Source organism: Emydura macquarii, unplaced genomic scaffold (assembly GCF_026122565.2).
Source record: "Emydura macquarii macquarii isolate MOO-44397 ecotype Brisbane River unplaced genomic scaffold, CSIRO-AGI_Emac_v2 contig_2531, whole genome shotgun sequence".
Classification (NCBI taxonomy): domain Eukaryota; kingdom Metazoa; phylum Chordata; order Testudines; family Chelidae; genus Emydura; species Emydura macquarii.
This window is the reverse complement of record NW_027132668.1, coordinates 2,900,892-2,923,564: the sequence shown is the minus strand read 5'-3', so window position 1 is coordinate 2,923,564 and position 22,673 is coordinate 2,900,892. Positions and strand designations below refer to the sequence as shown.

Sequence of the window (22,673 nt, the reverse complement as noted above, 5' to 3'; positions counted from 1 at the left end):
GTATAAGTCAAACTGTTCTACTTTCTATGGAATTTTAAATTATAATACCCTACTTTTGACACATACAATCTGCCCTGCCCTTCCTCTCATGACTCATTTTGTGAGCCTACTTATTAAGAATATTCCCTAATCACATGCATCTTAAGTATTCAGTGTACTGGGAGTTAGTTTTCAGTATTCTGAGTATTTCTCATATGTTAATTCACCTTAAATCTGATAATTTACTACAATTATTGCATACAATATTTATATAACTGCTATTACCCATTTTTATAAAACAAATATTTGATGGGCAGTATGTTTATCCTTATGTGATCATGAAATGAGTGATCTTATTCATGACTTATATATGTATCCCCCATCTCTGTTGTGCTCATCTGTAGAGGGCTCTGGCAACCTTACTCTGAATTTTCTGGAATCTGTGAATTTTGAAATTGAATTGGAGTAATTATTACTATTGTAATTTTTTTCATATTGTTCCCATTTTGAGTCTTACTTAAAATATCTTTTCTCCAATTTTTCAAGAAAATCCCCCATACATTTGGAATCTGATTCTCCACTGTCTCAGAGTATTTTACATTCGCTTTGAATGAGTGTAAATGACTACCCAACTAGAGTGGAAGCTGAGGAGAATCAGACACTTCATTTGTGTTTCATTCTAAATAAGCAGCCTACTGTTTATGGGTAGAAAAAAAAAATCAAAGACTAGCATTTTTGTGTTACTTCCACAAGAAAACAGCCAAGTTTTCATGGTATTCTTGACCCAAACATACTTTTTATGCTGTGCTATGAGAATGTTGGTCTAGCAGTCATTTTAAAAGGCTGCTTCCATGGATATTCCATTGTCCATAGCAAGCAGTACACAGGTAGTGGATACTAGGTGGCAAAGTTTGTCCAGCAACTGAGACATAACCTTACCAAGTCCCTCCACCCCCCACTATCACGAATATAAGATCTCTGTGAATAAATAATGGTTTTATAGAGAGATGTAGTTGTTGCTATGAAAAGGGTATTCATTAATATTCTATTATATAAAGAATAGATATTTTCTATGCCAATATTTGTGACCCCTATGCATGAACATTGATCCCTTTTCTGGAACTTTCATATGAGCACAATCTTGTCCTCAAGAATGTCTGCTGAAAGAGAAAGTGTTAGGAATACTAGCGTATGCAGTGTAGTTGTAGCTATGTTTTCCCAGGATATTAGAGAGACCAGGTAGGGGAGGTAATATCTTTCATTGGACCAACTTCTGTTGGTGATAGAGACAAGTTAGAAGTTCACTTCCCAGACCTGAAAAAGAAATAAAATAAATGCCCAAGCACTACTTGCAAGGAGAAGCAAGAAATGGTGTAGGTGAGGTGCAAGCATCATGCATAAAAAACAAATATGTTAAAGCTTGTGAGGTGACTATGGTAATGGGAGTCAGATAAACACCACTGTAGATAGATCATAAACAGTGGTACTTACAGTGCACCAGCTAGAACTCTTCAGGGGGGGAAAGTTAAAAAATTATTAACATTTTTCAAAATTTGTTACTAGTTTTTCAAAATGTGGATGAAATTATTCTGAAAAATTAAAAAATTCAAGCACCTCTAGAACTTAAAAATAGTTCAATGGAAATGTTCATTGTTGTTTTTTTTGGTAGGGTTTTCTGTCAAAGTTTGACTTTTCAATGCAAAAATCTTTCAAAACATTTTTTTTAACCGGCCATCCAGCCCATCCATCTGTGTGGGCAAGGAAGTGAGGAAAGGAAATGGCTGGCCTGGAATGGATGTTCTCTGTTGCAGATGGCATCAGTGGGTGTATGTTGTGTTGCATTGTAATGGGCCATTGCATAGGGCATAGAGTTGCTTGGGCCCTCCCCCCTCAACAATGCCTTCATGTGGCCAAAAGGCAAGCAGCAGTCCTCAAACCATCCAGGCCAGAGCCCCAGCACTGTTGTAATTAAATAAACATAAGAGTTGGAGCCTGCAGCACATCTTTTGCAAAGAGGATAGTATACGCAAATGCGATTATTATGTGGGACTCTGACAAGACTATTGAATGTAAACTCCATTAAACAGACAATAAATCTGGATGAAGGAACACAAAGATTTTTTAAAATCTTTTGTTTCAATACCGGATATAGCAACATATAAATATAATACTCTTTCCTGAGGAAAATATTAAAGGAAAAAAGGTTTAAAATGTGCTTGAATTCCTGCGGCCTGATTATCTTTTTTTCCCCCTCTAAAGTAATCCTACACCATCTCCCTGAGAGAATCAAAGCACTCCTCAGTTAATCAGGCCCTTTGTCTCTTGATAAAGATCATCCAATCAGGGAACAGAAAAAAAAACATATGACCAGTCACACACAGTGAATATTGAATCACAAAAATTAAATACACTGACAAATAGCTTCTGTAAGCATTCCACAGAAGATTGTAAATTCTTTGGAGCAGGGTGTTGGACAGAGCCTAGCTCAATGAGGTCCTAATACCTGATTTGGGCCTCTGAATACTACTGCAAAAATACTAATGAAATATGTTCATACCAAACACTTGTCAGACAGAGTAAAAATCAGTCCACTTGCAGGTATTTCCAAATCAGGGGGGAATAAAAGCACTACATTTTCCATTGTTCATTGTGAATTCAGTTTGACTGGTGGTAATAAAGACACAGGGAATATGAAGAAAGGTCTCTAGTGGTAAAAGCACAGGATCAGGGAACCTAGGGTGTATTCCCATTTTTGTCACAGATTTCATGAGTATTTGTGCAGGAGTTACTTACTTTCTCTGGACTCAGTTTCCTTATCCGTAACATGCAGAATAATACCGAGCCAAATCACTGGCAAACGGTGCTAAATTAATATTTCAGAATCCCCCCTCTAGAGCAGGAACTTGAATTCGTCTCTCTCTCTCGCTCTCTTTCTCTCCCAGCTGCGTGCCCTTACTACTAGCTTATTGTGGGGTGGGAGGCTGCTCTCAATCTCTCCTGTTGAAGTAATTCCACTTTGTTTGAAGTACTTAAATAGTCATTGACAGAAAGTAAGAGTGACTCTGTAAACTGATGATTAAGGCTTTCATCTGGGAAGTAGGAGATGTAGATTCATGCCTCCTGGTGAGTGTTTTAGTCACCAGGAAATGATGCCATTCTCACTTTTGGCCCAATGAATGTTTAAATATTTATACAGTGTTGAACAGCTTCAACAGAGGAGACTGAGAGCAGACTAGCCTGGTGGGCAGGGCACTCATCTGGTGACAGGTAAGGGAGACCCGAGCACTGTGTGGATGGTTGACTATGCCACAGTGCCATTCCCCTACACAAAGGGAATCCTCAGTTGGCCACTTAAACTGGCTTTCAATTCATTTTGTACCAACAGAACAGTGGAAAGCAGACACAATGGGGTCAAGTATCTAGCCAATTAATAAGTATACAAGTAGGATCTACAATTATTTTCTGTAATGTTATAAATGTACATGGAGCAGTACAATAAGTAAAATGTTTGGCACAAAGGCCCTGACAGGACTCTGTCCCAAAGAGCATTCATTCTAATAGAACAAATTTCTGTACTAAAATATTGGGAGGAAGGGGAGAGAAAGTCGGGCTCGAGGAAAGGGCTACTCCCTAACTCAGTTTGGTTATAACACTGTTACTCAACAGAATCGTATACTGACCTTAACATTTTTATTAGTTCTCTTTTTAGTCTTGCTTACCCAATAAACACCAACAGTTCATCATACCGCCTACACAAACTTTGTTAATGTGGAAAGCTTAAGTCAAAATAAATTGAAAGCAGCTAATGCATAAGTACATTCTGGCAAAAAATACATCCCTATTGCAAAACCTATTGTGAGCAGAACACAAGAAAATAATCAAATGAGTTCACCAAATAAAGGCTTCGTGTTTTAAATTGGTAAGGAATATTTTTTTGCTATAAGAAAAACATGCCTCCCCCCAAACATGACACTGGGACTTTTGCATATTAAAGTAGTGGGGCTGGATCAAATTGTTTTTACAATAACTTTAGTAGTGTCCTTTGCAGAACCACTGACAATCCTCCACCATTCTTGACACTATAGCTTCATATGACTCCCATTGCTTCTTTATATAAGCATGCTTGTATTTAGTACTTCTCCTATATCACCATTTAATTTTCCTATCCCTAGTACAAGCGCACACAAGCTGAAGCCAGCAAAAGGTTCACCAAACCCCCAGTGAACTGAAGCTGCCAAGTTTTGCACAGCTCTACTTAAGACTCACATATGTGATCACTCACTTTGAACAAGCTACAATCACAGCAACCAAGGAATTTGCACCAGTTTAGAACAAAGCTTGCTTCTTTCACTTGAGCCAAAGCTATTGGCAAGGAATACAAAGTGTTGGTTTGGCAACTCAGCATGGATTTAATCCAGAATTCAATTTGAAGCTCCATTACCTACAAGCCTTAGCCTTCCTGCCAGTTAAGGAAATGCCTACTGCTTTTGATAATAGAAAGGACCAAATCCCAGTGGAAACTCATGAAGTTGTGTGGTGGTTCAAGTAAAGCCATGCTAATGGTGAAATCTCACACACTTTCAGTCATGGAACAACCCCCACTTGATAACTCCCACTTTTCTCTCTCAACCTCTGATCAATAAGCTCCAAGGATGATTCCCATGCACAGAAGTCTGACAGCAGTGTTCAAATAAAGGGCTCAGTCAAGGCCCAGGGTGGAATTTGATTTTGGTTTTTTAACTTTGAAATGGTAGCAGCATGACTCAGATTTGGGTATGGAAGCTATCTTAGCAACGTTAACCCCTCACTCTACAAGACATTAAGCTCTATTATTAAGAGCTTTGCTTATAGGCAGCATTGGTAGATCAGCAAAGATTTACTCTTCCACTGGACATTTTATTATCTCTTGCATATATAATTATAGTCTTAGTTTACTACTGTGAATTTCATATTCTAATTTCATTGCTCTGATGGTATGATTGTTATCTTTGTTAAAAATATTGGTCAAATCATGCCATCTACCTCCACCTACAGAGGAAATTAAACCTTCTAAGCAGTAGGGCTGGATTGTACCAGGCCACACCTAACTGAAACAAATTAGCAGCTTCCCTAAAAGATGAGAAAAGAGGAACATCTATATCCACTAACCCATACACCTGGAGATAATTATCCCTATTCCCCAATAGATATGGCAAAACTTGCTTGAGAATAGAGGAAGAGCTGTTAGGAGGGCAGAAGTTGTTGGCCATGTGGCATGCTATTCCGGCTACTCTACAGAACCATGTGTTCTGCCAACTGTCTCTAACTCCCTTTGATCTGTTGCTAGGCAGTGAATGTTTGCTGTGTTCCTCCCCCATTATTTCTCCCTCCCTCAGGATGGGAGGTATTGAAGCCATCATTGTCGCTTTTCTGAAATTCAGATGTATACTGCCATGAATGCACATTACACAATGCTAGAACTTTGTTAATTTTCACTCCAGTAACCTGTAATCCCCTACAATGTAAATGTGCCTGCTTGTTGGTGTTAGGATGTGGTTCTAGTGGATGATAGTTTCCTGTGCTAATCTCGTCATTAATACTTCCGTGTCCCACTTATCACAAACTTCCAGGCCCCTGATTGAAGCTTTCTCTTACTAATCTTGTTTGACCCTGTGGTGGAACTTTCTCCTAATCTTTTCCTGCCCCCAATTTCCAGTTCATTCTCCTTTTAAACTTCTTAATGAAGCCACCATAGCTTTCTCATCAGATGTATAATGTCCCAGGTGGTCGTTACATACACCCTCCCCAGCTAAGTATGATTGTCAAGCTATCTTAATATTCCTTTGTATGACAAGAATGACTATTCCCTGATTATTCAGGCCCCTCCTCGATGCAAGAAGAAGGGGGAAGGTCTTTCTCACCTTCATCAGGAACTACACAGCTCATTTAACATTACCAAAAATCAGCTAGATGTCTTCAAATCACCTATTGAATCTTCACCTTTGATTTATTACCAAACTATTATAGATAAATAACTTAATATACTATTGTATGCTCTTTTATCTACCGAGGAATCTATTTTGTACTGCTCTATTTGATCCTAACCATTAATATGAATAGACAATAGCCTGTCCTAACTGGCATTTTTGATGTTCTGCAGATGGGAATGGAGCAAATATTGATGCCATTGTGGGCTCCTTCCTTGGTCTTGAGAGTGACAGGGTACCTGTAGCGTGTTCAAGTGAGTAATATGATTTATTTATCATGTATATATTATACTGATATCTTCCTGTCAATATATGTATGTATGTTGCAAAGTCAAGCACTCAAAAGTTAGGAAATGCCAGAATTAAGGTTGTCTGTGCAGCCTTAATTTAGTGTCCTTGTGCCTATGCATCTTAAAACAGTCTTTAATAACGTGACTTTGCAACCTTAGTAATGTTTCTTTAACAATTTCCTAGGTTTCAAAAAAAGCAAACTGAAAAAATAGAAGTTTCATCATAAGGCATCATATCAGCTCCCACACAGTTTATCATCAGGGTTGAAACCACCAAACCTCTGCCACTTGAGCTAAGAGAGTAGCTGATATCAGTAATAAGTTGCCATCTTCTGCGTGGGCCAGCACTAAAAGGTTGATAAGACAGTTTGCCAATGGATTTTGCAGATATTTGCAGACAGCAGAGGAATTATGAGTCTCAGAAATCCTCGGTTCCGTTCCAGGTTTGGGAGAGGAGTGTTCTCTAGTGGGCACATAATTTTCTGTCTCTTCCCCCAATCCACAACCCTTCTGTCCTGTCCTCTCCAACCCATCCCTGTCCCCCTCCTGTTTCTTCCCTATCCCTGGTGCCTTGTCCCAGTCCCATTACCCTCAACTAGCTGATCTTGGGCCCCAGACTTCTCATCCCAGTCCCAGTGTCCTTACCCAGACAGTCTTAATCTCCATCCCATCTCCTCCCCATTCAGCTAGTCGCAGTCTCTTTGTGGAGCCATTTCTAGTTCTTTTCCATGCCCCAGCCTCTGGCATCTTATCTCAGTCTCTTTGCCCAGACAATCTCAGTTCTCCCCCTGCATCCTGGTGTTTGGCACCTTTTTCTCCTCCAACATCTCCTCCCCCACTCCACCGTGTCCTGGTACCAGTCTTCTTGCTCAGCCAGTTCCAGTCTCCCTCACATCCAGATTCCAGTTCCAGTTTCCTCTCCCTCCCAACCAGCCTTCAGCCCCAGTCTCCTGTCTGCATACAGATCAGGCAACTTCCTCCTATGTGCTACCTGGGCCCTACCAGGGGCATCACTGAGAACACAGGAGAGGTAGTCTCCCATTGTTCAGTTCTGGTGGCAGGCCCAGACCCTTGCCACAGCAGCCTGGAGTTGCAACTGCAGGGAAAGCCCTGCTCAGCCCTGGGAAGCCGTGGGTTTAAGCACACTTGCTCTAAGAAGTCTCTACTGAGCATGTGCAAACTGATTTTTTCAAAGGTTTATACTTTGGCCAAATTTTGGGAAGATTTTCACAGGGCCAGCAAAAGGCATACCCCTGACACAAAGGACACCCCTCAGCCAAATTTCAAATCCCAGCTCCACCGAATGGGGTGTTAGATTTTCATAGAGAAAATGCTTCTAGAATTTTTTAACATGGGGGAAATAGTGTATTTCTTTCCTAGCCTCGTTCTTGGAAATGGCTGAACAACTATGACTGATTTTTTTCAGAAATATTCAATCTGAGGCAGATATCCAGCATGGGGAAAATTTCAGGCCAAATGGCTGAAGTTCGGCATTCATAAGCAACTGAAAGACGGTTTTATAATGTGAAATACTGGCAACCTTAATGATAGGTGGTGCTGTGAGTGGAATCTATACCATTGGGACATGGGACATTTGATGGTCAGATGTATGTAATTGGTATTGCAGGCATTGCCTCTGTGATAGAATGGGATATGACAATATCAAATTATGAAAACTATGTGTGGAAACACTGGCACGGTGACTGCACAAGTCTGGACTTGCCTGAGGGCAGCCTATAGTCCTGCATTCCAAACAGCTGCCCTGCCTGAGGAAAAATATTTGACACCTGGTTAAGGACCCTCACTGAGTACTCTCAAGGATGTAATCTGGGGGCCATCGATTCTGAATGACTGTCAAATATTGGCCCACTCCCAATGGGCTCTATGCATATGCCCACAAGGAGGGACAAGCTTGAGTGATGTATCTGGAGTTTCTCAGTCTGAGGCCATATTTAATAGCAGGTTTCTGCTCTGTGCAGAGGGTTAACCATCACCACACATAAGAAGGACTTGCAGAAGACAAAAGGCAGGCGTAACTCTGCCCACCCTCAAATACTGATGAACCATGAATTTACAAAAGGGGTGAGCTCAGACTAGGGGATGGTGCATATCAGGAGTTTTGTTATTTTCAAAGATTTGTTATTTCTGTAACTCTCAATTGCTTTAAGAGAAAAGTCACTGTGGTTAAGTGACAAAGAAACTCCTTTGCTAAGCCTGTGTTCCTTGATTTCTTGCCATGTTGTCACTGAACTGGTTAAATTAGAAGTCCGGAGTGCACACAATATATGTAGAACTCAGGGAGAGCATATGGAAGCAACTGGGGAGATGGGCAGGCAGGCTCAGGAGATCTCAGGCACCGGTTTCAGGGTCTAGGGTGACTAGATAGTGGTGCCCCATGTCCAAAGGAGGGGCTCAGACAAGAGGTGTGAATCTGGGAATGAGCCCTAGAGAGCCAGAGCTCAAAACAGTGACAAGACTCTACCCAAGGCCAGTTGGCTAGGAAGCAACATCGGACCTAGTGATTCTGTCCACGTGCAACAGACTGGCCACCATACAAAGGGGTACTGGGCCAGTTTGTAAAGCAGAAAACAAATTTGAAAAGATTAGTTTATAATCCCTGTTTATTTGACTACATTGCTTAATTTTTTATTTTTTTTTTGATAGAATGTAAATGCACACTGCAGTTCTAATAATGTGTATATCCATGGGAAGAGTATCTTTCCACAGGTCACTGGCATGCTGGGAAAGCAGAAATAATATTGGACGTACAGCACTGATTAGACATGGTTCTGTACATAATAGTGTTTGTACACACTCGCATCTGGGTTAGCTGAGCACTTTTTCTCTGAATCTTTAGATGTTATGGATTATTATCTTCCCTGGAATTCTAGTCTTCATTCCTATCATCTACTTATCTTCCACACGTCTATCTGTCAACCTGCTTCAGTTGATAGCATCAGCTGCCACTACCCATGTGCCATACAAGAGAGATATTGCACAACTGAGCTGGTTGCTATGGTTACAGAAAATCTGCAATGTTCTGCGTCTCTAGGGCTGTAAATGAAGGTGCTTTTGCAGCATTTGGGTAACTATCACCTCTTCCTTAAATGAAAAATAAAACACCTTCACAGAAAATAGAGTAACTGTTGCTTCTCACATTACAAATCTTGATGAAGATCTATCTAATGCTACACATATCACTGTGATATGTTACAGAGTGTATGTTACATTTCTCTCTTTTGGAATAATAGTTGAAACATACTTTTCCTGGGACGTTTTTCCTTGTTTTCACCTTAAAGAGGTTGATTTGGCTCAGGTGTGTGTTTGAATGTGTAAGGAACTAATGTACTGCTCATGCTTATTAATATTTCATTTTAGATCCCTTATAACTTCATTTCTAAACTGATTTTGCAGAAATCTAGCAAAGCATACATTCCTCATTGGGTGGATACCTCATGCCCATCTTTTCCCTCTATCGAGTTCAAAACAGTTCTGAATGAAATAAAAAGTGAAGCTCAGTATGAGAATAACATGGACCTGCACTCGGAAAATAAAAAAAATCACTGAACAGGTTTTCTTTTTCAAATTCTCCACAACAATTCACCTTTAGAATAAGAATTAAAGTGTAAAACTGGTTCCAAGAGATCAGTTTTCTGGAAAGTTAAAGATGCCTGAAACCAGAAATTAAGAATAAAACTTAGATCACATCCTTTAGTGCTGATACTGAGGGCGTGTAATACATATCCATATGAAAAGACTATATGCATAATATATTAAATATAATATATATGCAAACATGGGTATGAAGCAATCTATCTTCGTCCCACTGTTGCAGCACAGATTTCATCACAAAAAAAGTTGCTTTGTTGAATCATCCTTGGAAAACTAGGACATGTTTTGCATTCACACAGTTAACAGTTGAGTTTACATTTTAACTGCATGTATAGCACCGAAAGATAAGTTCTGGGCCCACATCTTACACATATGAATAAATAATGTTAAAGCTAATAAGATCTCTGAGAGAAAATGATGATTGTCTTTAATCACTAACCTTAAGCAGCAGCAAACCATATTATCAAACACCTTCATTTCTTATAAAACTATCTATCACACACAATATAGACCTGATGAAAAGGAAGGTGGAAGTAATCAGGACAGAATGCCAATTACCTCATTACTTGTCATAGCACATTGTAACTGGAAATTGCTTCTTTCAGGTTCTGTTTGCTCAGGCAATTACAATAAACTCTCTGCTTGACATGTTGTTTGCACAGATGTAGTGCATTAATAAACATGAGGGCTAATCTGAATTATTGAACCAGCCGCAATAATTCCAACAAAGGATTTATAATAAGTCCAAGAAAGCTGAGGTATCACTGGAATTCCCTGTAAGCAACACTGACATACTTTATCACATGTAAAATCCTCAAATTTAATGTACAGTACTGGAATATGTCCCATAGGTATTTTATATTTTCTAGTACTCTAAGCCCTCACCAACTTCTATTATGAAGGAGACTCAAGAATGTTTAGGGAAATGACAATATCACAGACTTAACAGGAAAATTACTTTATTTGACGTATGTTTAACACACCCTTCTGACCCGTATTGGCCAGATTTGTTTCTTCCCCTTCATTTTACTAAAAAGAAAAATACTGTGTATCAAAACATGAATAGTTCCGCATTAAATGCCCAGTTGTGTCAAAACAAAGGAACCCTTAATGCAAACACCTGTGAAATGAGTAAGAGCTATATTCATTCTTTAAAAACTTTGGTCCTAGAAAATTATGTTGATATACGCTGTAGGTAGAACAGAAAGTAGAGTACAGTAAGGAAACCTCGCCATGGAATGGTTGTTTCATTGAGATCAATGGAGCTGAAATTCAATTTGATAAAGTGCTATGAAGAGTGGTAATAGCACACTGGGTAATTTTCAAATGTGGGCCACCTAATTGCTGTTTAACCAAAGCAATTGAGTTCACAATGCATCCTATGCCCCTTTTCACAGGCATGAAGCGCTATGATTGCAGCATAGCCTATGCTGTTCCACTGTTCAGTGAGGGGCAAGAGCTGGGAATCATAGGAAAGGATTCCACACCCCTTATCTGCCAGAGTGCAAAGCTCCAGGTAGCCGCCCTGAACACACACCATCATTCAGTGTGGATGTGGGTGGTGAGGAGTTGGGAAAAGGCAGTTATTCCCCCAGAAGGGAAATTGCAGTTGTGGCCAATCTGTTGCCTGGTAGAGGAAGATCCTTTCATTTCCTACCTCTGTGGGCCAGCTCAGTGCAGACCTCAGTTACTTAAGCTGTGTGTTGAGAACAGGGTTCAGTCTAGGCACCTGACTAATTTTACTGTAGAAACTATTAGTTAAATCATCCCCTCTGCCTTTATGTGAGAAAAAGGACCTGCTGGATCTCTAGCTGGGACATAGGATTGGGCAAGTAGGGGCTGCAGGGGGAAATACCAGGGGCATGCATATTCATCATAGATCAGATTCTCTCCTGCTTGAAGTTACACTCAGAGTGAGTGCTGTTGGGTGGTTAGGGAGTCAGTTATTGATCCTTGAGTTTCAAGCTGCCCTGACCCTGATCCTTGATATTAGATTAACTGTCTGATAATTGGTGTCAGGAGTGGAACACAGGTGGCACAAAAAAGATGGCACTGGGGATGAGTATCTGGCCTCCATGCAGAATCCACAGAAGATAAACTTGATGGAGTCATTATTCATTTGTATGTGCAGCCCCCATGTGCTGGGAACTCCCCCTAAGAGCGGTATCTAAGTAAAGCACAACTGGATTTTCCATGGAGCTAGGTTGGGTGGGAATGCAGGGATCCCTGGAAGGAGAATCTCCAGCAGATCCCCTGAGATCTATGAATTTGGGCTCTACACCTCCTGTTCACTTCCTAAATGTTATGATGTCACATTCAGGAGCTACACATTTATAAAAAGGTAAAAGTCATGTATCCTCTTAAATACATCTTGTTCCCAGAGGCTACATAATGTATGTACAGTGTTTATGAAACATGAAGATTTAAAAATGAAGAACCTGCACGAGAGAGAGAGAGAGAGAGAGAGAGAGAGAAGAGCTATTGGGAAGAGGGAGAAAAGAGAACACTCAAATCTGATGGTAGATCACTCTTTAGGATCAGCATTATAAGATATTGAATTATATTAGTACCTACATCCTAGACCCCGTTCTCATGCACAGGAAGGCATAGCTTCAGCCTCAAAGAACTTACAATCTAAGAAGAACAAAAAGAAATAGCAAATAGTAGGGGCAGGAAAACAAGCAAAATATGCACCAATTTTATGAACGTTATCCATAATATATATATACACACACACATAAACACACAAAAAAGAATCCTACTACAACAGGGTTGGTCCTGCTTTGAGCAGGGGGTTGGACTAGATGACCTCCTGAGGTCCCTTCCAATCCTAATCTTCTATGATTCTATAACCTTAATTCTGACATTTCCTAACTTCTGAGTGCTTGACTTTGCAACCTTGGTAATGTTCTTTTAATATATGTTGTGAGTAATTTCCTAGGATTTAAAAAATCATTCAGAAAAAAGAGAAATTCCATCATGTGGCATCATACTGACATCCCCACTGTTTAATCAGCAGGGCTGAAACTTTCAGATCCACCACGCAGACCTCTAGCATTTGATATAATGGAATAACAGAGTAATAGTAGAGGTTATTATCTCCTATGGGGACCATCACCAGAAGTGAATGAGACTAGAGCTGATTGGAGGGCAATAAATCCATTTGTTTTAATTTCACATTGGAACAACACCAAAACCTTTTTTAATGTTGTCAAAATGTCCATTTTGCATCAAAAACTGCACTTTTTGATTTGGTAAGTAAGAAAGTGTGTGTGTCCCCAGATGGTGGGGTCATTGGCCTGGGATGTGGGAGACCCAGGTTCAGGTCCCTACTTTCAAAGATTTTTTTCATCCCAGATCACTCTCAATCATACAGGGTAGGACTTGTACCTGGGTGTCCTACATCTGAGACCAGTGCCCTAACCAAATTTCCCAGTGAAAATTTGTTGAAACCGATACAGCTCCACAGTGTTTCAGCTTATATAAAATGACAGTTCATTAAAAACGTTCTGATCAGCTCTAGGTATGATACTTTGCTAGTGGGTTTCACAGATACCCACATACATTTCACATACTGCCAGGTATGACCGTGAGCAGTTCAGTAATGACTACAGGACTCCTGCAGTGACGGTGAAGGAGTTGGGGGACAGGTTGGGTTCTTGCCCATCCTCCTGATTGAGGGTAAGACCCCAGGCAGGAACATACACATCCTGGAGATGAATGCATGGCTGCACAGATGGTGATGACAGGAGCGCTTTGGCTTCCTCAACCACAGGATGCTGTTCTGGGAAGGAGGCCTAATGAGAAGAGATGTAGTCTATCTGATGAAGAAGGGGAAGAGTATCTTCGACACTGACTCTCAAATCTAACGAGGATGAAATTAAATTAGGTTCAAAGGGAACAGGTGACAAAAGCCACAGATAAGTATAAAAAAATGGAGACCTTGACAGAGGACTGGAGGCAGTGGGAAAATGAAAAATTACAATAGGGTGACAGCAGCAACAAGAGGGGGAAGCTGCTCAACAGTTTAGATGTCTGTAGACAAATGCAAAAAGCATGGAGAATAAACGGGAAGAACTGGAAGTCTTAGTGCACCGGCTAAATTATTACCTATTTGGCATCACAGAGAGTTGGTGGATATCACCATGCCTCCTTAGGTCACAGGTGAGAATGCCAACGTTAGGACAGACTGCTGAGAACTAGGGTAGACTCACCCCAAACTGGTGGTTATTCTAGCATTAGATTATACAAGAAAGTGAACTTCTGTCTCACCATACTGGTTAATAAGAAGTCAAAAATGCAGTCTCCTTAGGCATTTCAGCTCACCAACCAGGCTTTAAGATGAATGGTTACTGAAAACCAATTTAACCAGATATAGGGTCCTTCTGATCCCAAAGGATCAGTCACTAATCCAGGACAATATATAACTCAGATCTTAACCAATAATCACGCTGAAGGTTAAAGACAGCTTGGGTGAAAGTGATCTTGAAATGACAGCTTTCATAATCCTAAGGAAAGGAAGGAGTGAGCAGCAGAATAAGGATATTGGACTTCAAAAAAAGCAGACTTCAACAAACAGAGAACTGGTAGGTAGGGTGCCATGAGAAAAATATCTAAGGGAAAAAGGGTTTCAGGAGAACTGGCAGTTTCTCAAAAAGACGTTATTAAAGGCAGAAGAGAAACATTATCCCAACAAGAACAAAAGACAGGAAGAATAGTAGGAAGCCAATATGACTGCATAAGGAGTTCTTCAATGACCTGAAAATCAAAAATAAATCCTGCAAAAAGTGGAAACATGGACAAATTGCTAACAACGATTGCAAAAGAATAGTACAAGTGTGAAGGGACAAAATCATAAAGGCAAAGGCACAAATTGAATTACACCTAACAAGAGACGTTAAGGGCAATAAGAAGAGGCTGTTTAAATACATTAGGAGCAAGAGAATGATGAAGGAAAGGGTAGATCCACTACTTAGTGGGAAGGAGACCCAACAACAGACAGCAGCAAGAAGGCTGAGGTGTTTAATCCTTATTTGGCTGCAATCTTCACTAAATAAGTTAATTTTGAGCAGGTTCTTAACACAATTAATATTAACAACAAGGAGGAAGGAACACAAGCCAGAAAAGAGAGAGAAAGATATTTATCATTAAAGGTTATTTAGATAATTTAGATATTTTCAAGTCAGCAGTGCCTGACAACATTCACCCTAGAATACTTAAGGAACTAGCTGAAGCAATCTCGGAACCTTTAGTGATTATATTTGAGAATTGATGGAGGAAGGGTGATATCCCAGACAACTGGAGAAGTGCAAACATAATACCTATCTTTAAAAAGGGGAACAAAGGGGATTGGGGGAATTATAGACCACTAAGCCTAACCTACATACCTGAAAAGATATTGGAACAAATTACTGAACAATTTGTAAGCACCTAGATGCTTATAGGGTAATAAAAGCCACCATGGATTTTTCAAGAACAAATTGTGTCAAATCAACCTAATTTCCTTCTTTGATAAGGTTACTGGTCTAATTGATTTGAGGAAGCAGTAGATAAGATATATCTTGATTTCAGTAAGGCTTCGGACACAGTCCTATATGACATTCTCATAAACAAACTAGGGAAATTTGTTTTAGATTAAATTATTATAAAGTGGGTGCATAACTGGTCGAAATAATATACCCAAAGAGTAGTTATCAATGATTCTCTGTCTAACTTGGAGGACATATTTATGGGAGGTCCCACAGGGGTATGTCCTGCATCTGCTACTATTCAATTTTCATTAATAGGATGGAGGCTTTAACATATCTGGATGACACCAAGTTGGTAGGGGTTGCAAGCACTTTGGAGGACAGGATTAGAATTCAAAACAACTTTGACAAATTAGATCATTGGTCTGAAATCAACAAGATGAAGTTTAATAAAGACAAGTTCAAAGTACTTTTTTTAGGAAGGAAACATCAATGCACAAACACAAAATGGGGAATAACTGGTTAGGTAGTAGTGGTTTAACAGAATCTGGAGGTTACAGTGGATCACAAATTGAATGTGAGCCAACAATGTAATGTAGTTGTGAAAGAAACCAATGTCATTCTGGAGTGTATTAACAGGAGTATTATTTATGTAAGACACAAGAGATAAAAGTTCCACTCTGCTCATTACTAGTGAGGTCTCAGCTGTACTACAATGTCCAGTTTTGGGTGTTACACTTTAAGAAAAATGTAGATACACTGGACAGAATTCAGAGGAGAACAACAAAAGCGGAAAAGGTTAGAAAACCTGACCTATAAAAAAAACTGAACTTGTTTAGTTTTGAGAAAGGAAGACTTGAAGGGAGACTCATAAAAGTCATCAGATATGTTAAGGGCTTTTATAAACAGGATGACGATCAATTGTTCTCTGAAATAGAGGGTAAGAAGTAATTGACTTAATTTGCAACAAGGGAAATTTATATATGAGAAAATTATTTCTTACTACAAGGATAGTTGAGCATTTGAACAGGTTTCCAAGGGAGGTTATGGAATCTTCGTCACTAGCCCTGCCTATAATTTATTGTATAGATTATAAGCCTGATTTGAAAAGTTTCTGAACATATGCAGTTCATTTAGAACTGCAAGTGCTCAATATTATATTTAAAAAATGCCCTACATTTTATATTCAATAAATATATTAGCTATACCCAGTTGCCCCTCAACTTATCCATTATTAATTGGCTAATTCCTTGAAGGCCCCATATTAGAAGAGAGGAGGGCTTTGAAGGAAAGGGCATTGGCCTCACACAACTGTTTTGAGAAGACATTCATGGAGAGCAATGTGAAATAAAGAGTGCAAATGACTGTGGGAAAACCAGGTAAGTGGGTGGTCACGGTTAGCATCACTGGTTGAGTGGAGTGGGTGAGACAGCTGAATAAGGAAGTTAGTAGCAGAGCTGGGAAGAGTCTTGAGGGTGAGGACAAGAAGATTGAACTTGATTCAGTGGAACAGGGGGAATCCAAAGGAGGGATTCTAAGAGGGGCTGGCATGAATGATTACAAAGGAAGATCTTAATGGTTATATTTTGAATAGGACAGAAGAAGGTGATACAGGTATCAGGAAGGACAGAGAGGAGCAAGCTGTAGTAATCAAGACTGGGATGATAGTTTCATAGATTTGTAAGGAGAGAAGGGACCATTTCATCATCTAATCTGACCCCCCTGTATAACACAGGTCATTAAATTTCATCGAGCTATCCTATATTGAGTCCAATAATTTGAATTAGATTAAAGTTCCACAGGCAGATAACAGGAAGGACCGAGGTGCCACTGATGCCCGAGGCAACTGCAATGACAGAGAACTGATTGGGTGAGATATGTACAGATGATTCTAGTAAGCGATCCATGCCCCTGCTTCAGTGGACCTACTCTTTGTTGTTACTTCTGAGCACTGGTCCACCCCCTTGAGAGTCTCATCTTTAGCTGTGGCTAATCTCTGATGCTTCAGAGAAAGGAAAACAACAAAACAAAACACTCATTGTTACTGTCATTGTTGTAACACAGAGCTTCAAGTGTTATGAGCAGGTTGAGGGCAATGAAGGAAGCGAGGGAATGAGCAGAGGGATTCATAAGTCCAAGATCAGAAGGGATGAGGCCCTGGACAAGAGTATTAGCAGTAGACAGGAAGAAAAGGTCAGACCTTAGAAACTTACTGGACAAAGAAGCAGCAGGATTTGGAGAGATGTGGGTCAAGGGAGAGTGAAAAGCTGGAGATGGATGCCAAGTAACAGGCCTGAATGACTGTTACTGTCATTGTTATTATCAACAGTGACAGAAAATGCAGGGAGTGGGGTGAACTTGAGTCATCCAGGAAGAGGTGTCGGATGGAGGCAGAGATTCAGGATAGATGGAAGAAGAAGAGTCCAGAACGAAGAGGTAGATTTAGAAGTCATCAGCATAAAAATAAAGCTACACGAGTTGATGAGATAATCAAGAGAAACAAACAAACAAAAAAAAGGTGTAACCTTAAAATAGCTTGTAAGGGACTCAAATACTATAGTGATCGGTGTGTTTTAGAAACCTAGATAGAGAGATACAATATGAAAAGCCAGGAAGAACAATCACCTTTGACTCAGAACCTTTTGTGTTTAATACAATATAGTCCACATATATATCATTTTGTCAAAAAATTCAATGCAGTGTAAGAGAAGGAACCAGGAATTTCTTATACATTAGATAATATATATACAGCAGCAACCATCAAAAACTCAGTATTTACCAACAATTACTACATCCTTGTGTCTAAGATATCACTATTTAGAATATGAATTAACTGCAGGATTTTGTAGTTCTTTAAATGTTGGTTTATGCTGACTTTGTCATAGTAACTGCTGTTTAATATGTAAGATGGTGTAGTGCAATGTAATATTCTAAATTTGATTATACATCTTTGTGGAGGTACAGCTCCTAATATTTAGGGATAAAGCTTCATCAGCAACTAAGCACTACAATGTATTACTTATCTATAGTTGTTCTATTTGAACAGCATTAAACAACATACACCAGCACTACACAACACTCCAGGGCAGTGAGTCAAAACACCTTATTACATTACAAATTACATGGAAATTTTCGGTAGGCAGAATGTAAGTAGCCAACTGGAATTTAGCTAGGAAACTGGGGCTAACAATCCTACTCTGAGAAAAGTGGCCTGGGGTTTTTAGAACTTGATCATTCACTGATTTAAATCAGTGGGAGTATTGCCCTTGACTTCAATGTCTGCAAGATGAAACTCTTATGGCTAGCTGGCAGCTTTATAGTCTGCCCTGAATTAGGTACATTAGTGCATAGCTGCACAGCCCCAGAAGAATACCAGAGAGCCAGTTGTGACTCAGAGATTCACAGTTTTCCCCTTTGTTCTCCCATGCTTTCAGGGAGAGGTAAGTTACTCCATCACTTTTCTTGGAGCAGTTTATTCCCCCCACCAGTATGTTCAGCCAGCTATTCTGGATGGTGAGGAGAGGGGCTAGAGCCAGAGCTCCTCCCACTCTTCACTCTTAGCTTCTGAGATCTGATTATAGAATAACCAGCAGTGGTGTGTGTGGTGTGGTATTCATATTATTATATTTATATATATATAATATATGCAAGCAGCAATTAAAATTTCTCACCTTTTGTTAATATAAGCAACTCCATACATGTGATTTATCACTAAAAATATTGCATACATTTATATTTCCCATAGAGTAAAATATGAGATTTCACTGTTGCATCTGTGAAAAGTCATCTTCTGATTACAACTTTTTGCATATACTTAAAAATAACATTGGCACATGTTTCAACTAAATTTTAATATGAAAATGAAATGAAAATGTGCAGCCAATCATCTGGCACCAACTTCTCTTTAAACAAAGGCAAAAGGATACTAAGCTGTCATGACAAGAACCATGTTTTGGTTGACAACGGTCACGATTTACAAGCATGGTAGTTAGTCGTTCACAAATCTAAAAAGATCACTGTCATTTTAAAAAAAGATTTACCTATGCGACTAATAACATTTTCTATTAATATGAAAACACTGAGAATCTGCTTTTCATTGTTTATATTGTTTGTTCATATTTTATTATTTATTTGTATTATCATAGCACCTATTAGCCCTAATCATGGACCAGGATCCCATTGTGCTAGGTGCTGTACAAACAGAACTAAAAGGTGGTCTCTGCCCCAAGGAATTCATTCTGCCTGACAATGAAAAAGACCCCCAAACCCTGAAACTGAATTTATTAGAAATATAAGGCTATTTCACTTTTTGTTTCTTGTGACTTAGGGCACATCTACATTGCACACTCCTTAGGGAGACATCCAGGATACATACACTAACACATACACATATCTAGCACATGTACAAATAGCTGTGTAGACAATGAGGCACAGTTTAGGCAAGTAGGGCAAAGACACTCCTGAACCTTGTGGGCATGTATCCTTCACGGCTCTCTACATAGCTCTCCGCAACCGTGAGCTGCCAGAGGCCTTCCCTGCTCAAGTGAAAGACTCCAGCAGTGGGGAAAGGGTCTGGCCAGGGTGGGGAGCAGAAGGGGAACGGGAACGGGGACAGGCAAAGGCTCTGGTAGTTGAGAAGCTGCAGGAGTCTTTTCTTGCTGCCACCCCCCTGCCAGAGCCTTACACTGATGCATGTAGCTACGCACCGCAGTATGGATGCAGCCAGCTTTTCACTGTGGTATGTAGCTACATGTCCCCTATACTATCCTGCCAGTGGTGTGCAGAGTAGACATAGCCTTAGAGATTAATGCACTGGAGTAGGACTCGGGAGATATGGATTTGGTTCTGGCTTCTGCCATAGACTTCCTATATGACTTGGGCAACTCACTTATCTCTGTAGCTCCACCTCAGCAAAAGGGTCTAATTATATTTCCCCTATTCACAGCATTGTGAATATCCATTAATTAATGGCTGTGAAGGTCCCAGATTCTAAATGATGGGTACCATATAAGTACATATTAAGGTAAATAGGATGTTTGGGTTTATCCAAATGCTGTTTTTTGCTTTGTTCTTGTGGAAGTGGACAGCCCTAGTGAGGAGGAAAGGTGTTTGGAACAATAAGATTGTCAGGGAGCTCAGAATGAAAAGGCGTATCAGTCCAGCTAAGCAATTATTTGCTTTGGGGACAGAAGTACCTTTGTCCTCTCAATAAATATCCTTTGCTCCTAAAAATGGCTCAGGGTTCCTATTGTTCCAGATTCCTCCTTTCCTGCAAAGAAGAGAGAAACTGCAATGAAAAATGCTGCCGTTAAAAGGTAAAGAGCCAGATTGTCAATATTTTATACTGATAAGAAGTTATTCACAGGAATAGTCTCTTTGAAGTCAATAGGAATACTCTTCTAACTGCTCACCCGTGTGAGACAGGTATTCACAATCTAGCCCTTAGAGAACAAGGCTAAGCATGTCTTTTTAACTATGGCTAGATTCATGGGTAAGTTCTTGTGGGCCTGATACTGCTCTTGCTATAATCAATGACAAAGATCCCATTAATTTGAGTGGTTCAGAATCAGGACTGAACTCTTCAGGCACATTTTATTAGACTCTCATTAGCACAATTAGGAGTTGCATGTTCATGTATGGAAAGGCAGTCTGCCCCCTTGAAATTTTATAAACATCAGAATATATTTAAGAACTATTTTATATTACTTTTAAAAAAACAGTGTATTCCTGACACCAAACAAACAGTTCTTACCCTTAAGTTCTTACCCTTAAAAGGTACTAAACGCCTGGCAGAGTTGAAACACTAGCCAAGGGATCAAATATTACTGGACACTCTAGCAATGCTCCCTGATAATCACACTATACTTAGAACCAGCCAAAATGTAGGCAACCAAAGTGTTAGAATTTTCTTCTTTTTGTTTGAAGTGACACACTGTTGTCTTTCTGATTAGTTTGTGTGTGTCAAAAATGGTTTTCTTCTACACCGAAACACAAGAGGGATTGTTAATGTTTATAAATGAAAGATACTGTAAATAGAGAGACATAATATTTTAGAAAAATCTACTTCATCCTTGATAACTACTAAAGCTGCTCCAATAAGGGAATAGTTACTTAAATACAATACAAAGAGACAATAATCTTACCTTTTTTCCTATTTTGTAGCTCTTAAAGTGTTGAGAGCTGTAACATCCTGGAACAGGAAAGGAAAACAGAAATAGGACATAAACAAAAAGAAAAAACAAGATTTGGAGAAATTGTAAAATTAAAGTGCCATCACTTGTTAATTGAGAAGACAGTCTATTACCTGTAATACTGTATGTGATTCCATGCACATTTCTTTGTCATTGTTTTGAGGTTTACTAAACAATAAAAAGGAAATGTGACAACAAAAAGTTGAAGGGAGATCACTGAAGCATAGATGTTTTAATAATAAGCTTTCTTCAGGCTAGCCAAGAGTAACTGGTGAAAGCTTTCTACAACCTTTTCCTTTTGTACCTTACTGTAGGACTGTTTTCAAATATTTCACTTATGTTATTGGGTTATTAACACAGTTTGCCTTTTTATGGTTGAATCTATAAAATTTACATTAGGAAGTATTATTATGCAATTCTGTTAAAGCAGATAAAAGGTGACACGGTACATTTCACATGTCCACATACCAAGTGTTTCTGTTTTCCTTTATTTGTTAAAGTTTTGACTCAATTATTTTCAGTCTTGTCCAAGGGTCATTACAGATGCCTCTGGATGACTAGTATCTTCTCCACTGAGTCAAGGTGATTAGCAAATTAAAACTGTGGAATCCTACTTTGCATAGTGAAACATATTGGGAGGGATTAGTAAATCCATCTAATTGTGCAGGCAGAATAGGTGTTTGTCACAGTATTTGGGCAGTTAATGGTTAAAGTAGATGATCTGAACTCTTTTGTGTCCCTCTGTGCAATGTTTTCATAAGAGTCAATTTCAAAACCTGAGGAAAATTATGTCCCTATAGGGTTTCTTAAGACATTGAAGGCATTCACATAATATAAGCAAATATGAGCCAAAAATGACTATTACATTTCCACTTATTACTGTTAGCAATATTAATCATGACTTTACAGCCTCTGCATTCCGTGTTCCATAAAATGAAATGTCAGTGGTATTATAAAAGGTCTAAGCCTATTTAAAAACATTAATACCATCAATAAATATCACTATTTGCTCATAAGGCTAGACACTGTAAGTGCTAAGTTCAACTCATCACTTGATTATGGTAAGCTTCTTCATCAGTTTTACTTGGTAATTGAGGAATAAGAAGAACCTGTTTCACAGTTTGTTTTCTCAGCTTAATCTTCAGTTTAATACTCATTGCAGCATTA

The 22,673-nt window shown here is 39.3% G+C and overlaps 1 long non-coding RNA gene across 1 annotated transcript; it reads left to right on the top strand.

Annotated features, from left to right (window-relative positions):
* The first annotated feature begins 3,174 nt into the window (after window positions 1–3,174).
* On the top strand, window positions 3,175–21,814 carry LOC137163351 (uncharacterized). Its single transcript, XR_010922691.1, has 4 exons — window positions 3,175–3,246; window positions 6,119–6,199; window positions 20,573–20,630; window positions 21,478–21,814. It is a non-coding gene; the product is annotated as an uncharacterized lncRNA (long non-coding RNA).
* Window positions 21,815–22,673: the final 859 nt, after the last annotated feature.